Below are 8,242 nucleotides of genomic sequence, written 5' to 3'. Positions count from 1 at the left end.
AGACCCTCTCTGTCCTTTCTTTAGTAGAAGGCCCTTGAATAGCTCAGATGAGTAGCTGAACTCTTCATTCCTTAATTTCCACTCATTTCTGACTCCCATCTGTGTAATTTTGGGGCGGTTGTTTTCCTTGCTGTGGACTGGAAAGTAAGGAGGAATGCAAATGCAGAGCAAGTGTTGCAATGGTGAGAAGAGAGGAGAAGAACACAGGGAGGTGATGGTGTCCCTGTACTCAGCACTGGTGAGGCCACACCTTGAGTACCATGTTCAGTTCTGGCCCCCCCAGGAAGGACATCAAGGTTGTAAGGCATGTTCAGAGAAGGGCAGCAAGGCTGGTGGAGGACCTGGAGCACAGGGCCTGTGGGGAGTGTCTGAGGGAGTGTTCAGTCTGGAGAAGAGAGGGCCAAGAGGAGACCTCATTGCTCTCCACAGCTACCTGAAGGGATGCTGGAGCGAGGAGGGGACAGCCTCTGCCCCTTGGTGACAAGAGACAGGACCAGAGGAGGTGGTTTCAAGCTGCAGCAGGAGAGGTGCAGGCTGGATGCTAGGGAATATTTCTTGCCAGAGAGGGTTCTCAGACATTGGACTGGTCTGCCCAGGGCAGTGCTGGACTTGCTGTCACTGGAGGTGTTCAGGCAGCCTCTGGACCTGGTGCTTAGGGATAGGGTTTAGTGTTGAGGCTTCAGTGCTGGGTTGATCGTTGGACTGGATCACAGAATGTTAGGAGCTGGAAGGCACCTTGCAAGATCATCTCACCCAGCCCCCCTGCCACAGCAGGACCACCTGCTTTCATTCTTTCTGTTTTCTCTTTTTCCCAGTCCAGTTTTAATTGTTTTTGATACCATTTCTTCCCTGTGTCCCTCTTTCTCTCTCCATTTCCTCTTTCCCCCTATCTTTCTCCTTTCCTCTCCATCTCCTTCCTTTTCCCCAATCTTTCTCTCTTCCTCTCCATCTCCCTCCTTTCAGCACCACCTCCCCTTTCCCACCCTACACTGCATGTTCCCTTTCCCCCCCCCCAAACCCAGAGCACCTGGGCTCTGTTGGAGTCTCCTCCCACCCCAGGTGTGGCCACTTTGCCCCTCCTGCCCACTGCCCTATTTAATGGGCTCCAAGAGAAGCAGATCCTCCAAGCTTGCCCATTTGGGCAGAGGGATCCTCCTCCTGGGATCACTGGTGAGTGCCTGTGGTGTGCACCGGGTGACTGGTGGAGGTGATCTAAAGGCCGGGGGGCCTCGGTGGCCCCCCGGCTCGTTAGGGTTAGGCTTGACAACTGCTCTAACATGACCCATTGGTGCTGGACACACCTTCTTCCTTAGGCTGAGCTGCTCTGTGTTTAGCTGCCTTTTTTCAGCTCCTCTGGGCTTTGTTCAAGACATCTTCCAGCTGGATGTTCTCTGTGGTCCTGTCTGGGGCAGGAGCAAGCAGCTGCTCTGCGGAGGAGGTGAGTGGGTGTGTGTAGTGCTGCAGGTGAGGAGGATGCCCTCTGGGGAAGGTAAGCCAGCCAGAAGAGATGCAGCTTTTGTTTTCTGCTCTTTTGCTGAACTGGTTTGTGCATTACCTGGGCAGTTGAGATGGGCCATGGGCAGCACAGCCAAGCGTGAGGATGTGTCAAAGGCTCTCTGCAAGGTGGCCAGGGCAGACCTGCACCTACTGTAGTGCAGACACAATGCTGAGGGGTGTAATATTCCAAAAGAACATGTGTGGTCTCCAAGAGTTCTGTCTGCAGTCTCCCAGTGCATGGATATAGGTTTGCTCCCTGCTGATGGCTGCAGGACTTGCCATCTCAGTGCTAGGCAGCCAGATCTCATGGTAGGAACAGGACACCTGCTGGAGCAAGGTCTGCCTTGGCAAGACACAGCCTACTTGTGCTGGTATGCTTCTTTCTTGTCACCTTGGCACAACCTTCATGCTAACGTGGTTCTGCAGCTTCTCCTGGTCTTCCCATGTGGGGGACCATGTCCACAAGGTAGAGAGGTGCTGCAGCCTGGCACTCGCTGTGTGCAGTCTGCGAGCCCCCAACACAGGAAGGATTTGGAACTGGTGGAGCAAGTCCAGAGTAGGGCCATGAAGATGCTCAGAGGGCTGCAGCAGCTCTGCTATGAGGACAGGCTGAGATGAGGCTCTGCAGCCTGGAGAGGAGAAGGCTTTGACTTCTGTGACTTCTACAGCTTGCAAGAAAAGGAGTCTTGAGCAAGCACCCAGCAAACAGAACAGACTGGGTCCTGCATTTGCATAGACTCACACTAATTTGCTTACTGGTGTGCAAAGGAAGCAGCTGGGAAAGACGAACAGAGAATCACAGAATGGTTTAGGTTGGAAGTGACCTCAAATATCCTCCAGTTCCAACCCCCTGCCATAGGCAGAACGCAGACTGTTATTGTTTGTACAAAAACCTGTTTCCCCTCAAGTACTTTGTCATTCAACCCACTCCTTCCTACTTCAATTTGCTTCTCAATCCCTTAGCTGAGGCATTCAGCATGGCCAATGGAGTCAGGGGCTGCTCTGCTCAGCATAGAGCCTGTCTGCTAAGCTGGGCTGGAATACAGACACTTGGATTGTGGTCCTAGGCTGTGTTCCCTATGGGCTGTGATCCTTCCAACTGTAATTAAGTTCAAATTGTTTTGTGGGTTGATTTCCCTGCCCTTACCTCCCAGAGACTTGATGGTTTTGTGCAATAGGAACTTCCTTTGTTTTTGACAGTCCTTCACTGGTTTACAGATGCCAGGTTTGGAGCAGGGGGCAGTATGGATGCTTCAAAGAAATTGATTTGTTTTTTATCCTCTAAAAATGATGTTCAAGTCTGGTTTTCCTTGGTGCTCTCAGAACCAGATTAACTTAATTACTGAGCCCCACCTCCCTTAAAGCAGCCTGAGGCCTTGTTTTTGGCAGAGCTACAAATGGTTAAAAATAAGAAGTTATTATTCAGAGTTTTAAGGAGCCATTACCTTAGTTTTCCTTATTGACTCCATCTACACTACCTTCAATACTTTTGGACATAAAACATAGACTGAGGCCATTAAAAGAGCAAAACAAAGAGGGCTTCTACTTATCACTTGAATATCATTCTTATTTGAGCATTACTTAACTAGCAGAAGCCATCAGGCAGACTTTGCTGCTGACTACAGCTTGTAAATCAGAAGGGCTGCCCCCCAACAGGAAGGGTGACCTGCTAAGCATGCCCACACCCTTACATCACAGCAGTATTTGTAATCAAAAGGCAAAATGGTATGGCCCCAAACATGCCTGGCAAACAGAGAGCTCTGTGAAACCTCTAGTGAGAGTCTCAGCCTACCACAAGGTGCTCAGGAGCACATGAGTGGAGGCTAATGGAGAAATGGCAGTCACATATGTTTCTCTTCCAGAGCCAGATGCTGGAGGCAACTGATTCCACTCTAATTTTCTTTCTCCTGCTCTATTCCACCCCCCACCCCCCCCTTCCATTTTAATGTATATTTGTGGTCTTCATTGCTGTGGAGAAAAGCTGGGAAATGTGACCCCAAAGTACTCTAGAGGCTCAAAATCTATTGCTTTTCTTAAGGAGAATTTCTTGGTTCTGTTGTGTCTGACTTGGGATTTCCTCAGTTTTTTAAATCCCTCATAATGTTGTCCTAGGAAGGGACATGAGGCCTGGCAGCATGAGAACAGCAATAATGCTGTGGAGAAGTTAAGAGGTACAACTTTAGCCAATACAGAATTGGATGTTCAGAGTGGCAGGGTAATGCCATGGAATCAGCCAGGTTGGAAGAGAGCTCCAAGCTCATCCAGTCCAACCTAGCACCCAACCCTGGCCAATCAACCAGACCATGGCACAACTTCACACGGTGTCCCCTTCTTCTGTTGCTGCTTGCCTGGCAGAAGGGACCAACCCCACCTGGCTACAGCCTCCCTTCAGGTAGCTGCAGACAGCAATGAGCTCTGCCCTGAGCCTCCTCTTCTGCAGGCTGCACACCCCCAGCTCCCTCAGCCTCTCCTCACAGGGCTGTGCTCCAGGCCCCTCCCCAGCTTCTTTGCCCTTCTTTGGACACCTTCCAGCACCTCAATATCTCTCTTGAATTGAGGAGCCCAGTATGGCCTCAGTAAAGCTCAAGATTAGCTATCAAGAAGATGAGAATTGCTGCTCTGATATTTCTGCTGAGTTACTGCCTAGCCACAAATCACACTCTGCTGCTCCTGGAGTGAGCACTTTCTGCCTGCACTGGTGATGTGGTTGCTCCCATTCATCTGCTCTTTTCTGTTCAGTCCTTTTGGAGGTATTGTGTACCTCCAATTCTAAGCATCCCCCATGAATGCCTAGGAAGAACACAGGGCACAGCCAAATCCTTCCATCATGACCTCTGTAACTGGGCTGTTTGGCAGAAGCTGAGTCAGTGGCATGCTGCATTACCATCAACAGCTCCAGCAAGCTGGCATCTTGCTGGAGGGAGTGCTGTGGGAAGTGTGCCCAGCTGTAGATGCTGGGTGCATGGGAGGAAGGTGAATATTCACAGTGCACTTCTGAAAGAGAGGAAGAAATTGCTCACATCATTTCCAGCAAGTGAGGTCTGAATGGTTCTACAGGGTAGCTTCAGGACCAGCAAGGAAAGGCTGTGCCTAGAAGGAGGTGAGAGATTGAGCACATGGTTTGCTATAGGCATGGGATTGATTCTGCCTGAAGTCTCAAGCCTAAGAGTTGGGTGTCTAAGTTCAGTGAGCTGTCCAAACACCTTTTAGGCTTTGAAGAGGTAGGCTGGTGCACAGTATGAGATGAATACATGGGTGCATGAATGCCTAACTCACCCCATGGCTTGCAAAGGGTGACAGATGACACTGCTGGATAGCTGCAGTTAGGTGAGATGCAACTGGGCCCAAGCATCTAGTTGCAGGTGTCTAGGAGATAAATTTTCAACACAGTCAGGAGAGAGAAATGGTTTCTTCTGAGAAGAACTGAGACCATTTCAGGTAGGCTCCTCCTAAATCAGTCACTGAAAAAGCTCTCCATACCTTTACCTGCATAGGAGGGGTGCAGCCCTAACTGGGTGCAAGAACTAGAAGCTGACTGTACACTGGCAGTGCAGCTTAGAGCAGCATTCACATACACTCCTACCTGCCTACAAAAGCCAAGGAAGCCTTTGTTGCAACACCAATTTCTAACCTTCTGTTAGTGGGTTTGTTCACATCAAAGGATGGGACACATACTCCAGCTTGACCACAGTTGTACTCCCAGAGAAAATGTGTGCTGATGATTGCAGATGATTTTGAATCAGTAATTGCCAACGAATTAACAGTTTGGGTTGTTCCACAGTCCCTGCAGGAACTGAAGTAATGCCTTTTGTCTTTCACTCTTGCAAGCACCTAATGTCATGAGTGCATGGGACTGCAGCATCCAGGAATGAAATTAGGCCACCATCCATGCTTCCCTATCAGCTCTGCTCAGGCTGCTGCAGGGCAAAGGCCTTCTCTGCATTAATTATGTCCAGTGTGCTGAAAGGTTTGGCTAGAGCCTTAGCCATACAGCTTGGCAAGGGTTCGACAGGGCTAGCCAAGCCATTTTCCCCACTGACTTGACTACCAGGGCTGACAGCTGCCAGGTCCTGTTGTCCTCAAATGGGATTTTTCAAAGGTTCCTTCTCAAACTGTTGCCACCAACTGTCATGGAGAGAGGCCTGCTTTCTAGGGCAGTGGCTTTGTGCACAGCCTGCATTTGCCAGCTCACCCTTCTAAATTCTGTGTGGGAAGAGAGTGCCTGGAGTCAAGTCTCAACAATTCACTTGTGAATGTGTGCAATGCTTAGCACCTTTGCCTTGCCCCAGCCCAGTCGATTCTTCAGGCTGGAGCTGAGGCAAGCAGCTGATCTGTGTAGCCAGAAGATTGGCAGGATGCTGGGTAAGGCAGCTCACACAGCATATGGCCTGATCAGAAAGTGCAGAGTTGTTAACCCTCTCACTGCCTGCAGGTAAAGAATGAGAAAACATCCTTGCTGTGACACTTCCAAGCCTCTTTCTTTAGACAAGGAACCAAGTCCTCCTTTTGGGATGGACTTTGGGATGATAGGGTATGTCAGCAACCACCACCTGTGTCTGCACAGGTGTATCTTTGGTGTGGTATCCAACAGACAGTACCTTTGCTGGCCAATGTGACCTCCTGTGCCACTGAATGCTGAGTAAATACCTCTTTGGCAGTCCTGAACCCTGGCATAAGCAGAGTGCTTGTTCTGCTGATGCCTTTCTCCTTGCTGGGCTGCCACTCTGAGGCTGTCTTTGTCTCATTCTGTCTAGAAGACTTTCACTTCAGTATTGTGTGTGGGAAGTTCCTGACCCATTACAGTCAGAGGTCAACTTCATACTGTTGCACCTGCTTAAGTTAGGAGGCCAAATTTAGTGGTGAACTTAACCTAGAACTATGGCATGAGGTGGAAACACAAGATCAAACCTTTACCAAGGCAGGAATAGTACTTGTAATAAGGCAAAGAAAGTGCTGAGCACAGACAACTGCTTTCTGTTCTTGAAGCCTAAGGTGATGAAAGATTACACAAATGCAGGATGAGTGTTGTGATGTGTGGTGGAGCAGGAGAGGTGGTTGCAGGAGAGCTCACACTGAAAAGATGATAATCATCACCTGTGGGCAAGGTTTGCTGCCCTATGTAAGTGGAGAAAATGTATGTGGTAACATGGGTTGTAATGGGAGGCTTTGGACTCATTTCAGTATTGATCTGATTACATGAAAAGATGCTTACAGGAGACATTGGTTGGGAAGTGCAGACTTGGTTGACTCCCTGACCAGGAAGGGATTTGTCCCTACTGCCACGCAGTAACCTATGTTAAAAGCATAGAATCAGGTAGGGTTGGAGAGGACCCCAAGGATCATCTAGTGCCAACCTCCCTGCCATGGGTAGGGACACCTCACATTAGATCGGGTTGGCCAGAGCCTCATCCAGCCTGGCCTTAAACACCTCCAGGGATGAGGCTTCCACTACCTCCCTGGGCAACCTGTTCTAGGCTCTTGCCATCCTCATGCTGAAGAACTTCTTCCTCACATCCAGTCTGAACCTACCCATTTCCAACAGATGAAGGTGGGGGCTGGGTTTGGAAGATAAAGACAGAAAAGCAGAGGAAGTGAGATAATTTATCTTCCCAGAGGGTGCCTTGTGTCAGAGCCCAACAACTGCTGCCTGTTGTTGAACAACAGTCATGAAGCAGGACACAGCAGCAGAGAGCAGTCCCCCAGTTGAGAAAGATGCAACACTTTGTTTTCCCCCTCATTTAAATAATAAAGAGTTTCCCTCCTGCCTAGGCCCTGCTCTGGCAAAACCCTGCTTCATGTACTGCCCACACCTAGCTACTGGGAAGCAGCCTTCTGCTCCTATTTGTGACACTTAAGCAGAGCAGCAGCACACCAGCATGCTTATGAGAGCACATTGTCTTGCCTCATTGAGGGACACTTCTCCCTGGGGACAGGAGTTCATTTATCTTCATGTTAGCTCCAGAGGGAAATTGTCTTGAGCAGAGAAGAGTTAGCTGTAGTAAGCTGTGTATGGATGTGCTGTGTTTTGATGGAGTTCACTGGCAGCCAGCAAGCAGAGCTAATTCGTCAAACTCATTCCACCTAAGGCCTGAAGTGGAGCTCCAGCTCTGATCTTTGAGGCAAAGGCACCACAAAACTACTTGGCTCCTAACCTGCTCTTTTTCATTAAGTAACACCTTTTCTTTCCTCCTTTTCATAGAATGGCAGGAGCTGGAAGGGACCTCAAAAGTTTGTCTAGTCCAGCCCCTCTGCCAGAGCAGATCACACAGGAATGCATCCAGATGGCTTGTGAATATCTCCAGAGAGGAAGACTCCACAACCACCCTGGGCAACCTCTCTCAGTGCTCTGTCACCCTCACAGGGATAAAAAGTTCTTCCTCAGGCTGACATGGAGCCTCCTGTGCCTCAACTCCCACCCCTTGCCCCTTCTTTTTGGGAAGCACTGCTGTAATGTTTTTTTCCCAGTGACTGATGCTTTGCTGTTGCTGTGCTTGTTTGCAGAACAAAAATAAAAGCAGCCAGAGTTACTATACAGACTGCTTCCTGAGTATGTCACCATGCACTCGCTGCATTCACATACAACACTGAGCTGAACCTCCATCCTCACCTCTTAGAGTTGTTCCTAGCAACCTCTGAGCAGTTTGTTACTTTAGGTTATGCCTTTCATACTCGTGCCTTTCAAAATATCCCAGGTGGGGTTGGGCTCTTCTGCCAGGCAAGCAGCAGCAGAACAAGGGGACACAGT

At 49.4% G+C, this 8,242-nt stretch overlaps 1 long non-coding RNA gene across 1 annotated transcript; it reads left to right on the top strand.

The window, feature by feature from the left end:
- The first annotated feature begins 1,318 nt into the window (after positions 1–1,318).
- On the top strand, positions 1,319–8,029 carry LOC135181582 (uncharacterized). Its single transcript, XR_010304939.1, has 2 exons — positions 1,319–1,438; positions 7,697–8,029. It is a non-coding gene; the product is annotated as an uncharacterized LOC135181582 (long non-coding RNA).
- The last annotated feature ends 213 nt before the right edge of the window (positions 8,030–8,242 follow it).

This window comes from Pogoniulus pusillus, chromosome 15, assembly GCF_015220805.1.
Source record: "Pogoniulus pusillus isolate bPogPus1 chromosome 15, bPogPus1.pri, whole genome shotgun sequence".
In the NCBI taxonomy this organism is placed as follows: Eukaryota; Metazoa; Chordata; class Aves; order Piciformes; family Lybiidae; genus Pogoniulus; species Pogoniulus pusillus.
This window is presented reverse-complemented; position numbering and strand designations above follow the sequence as displayed.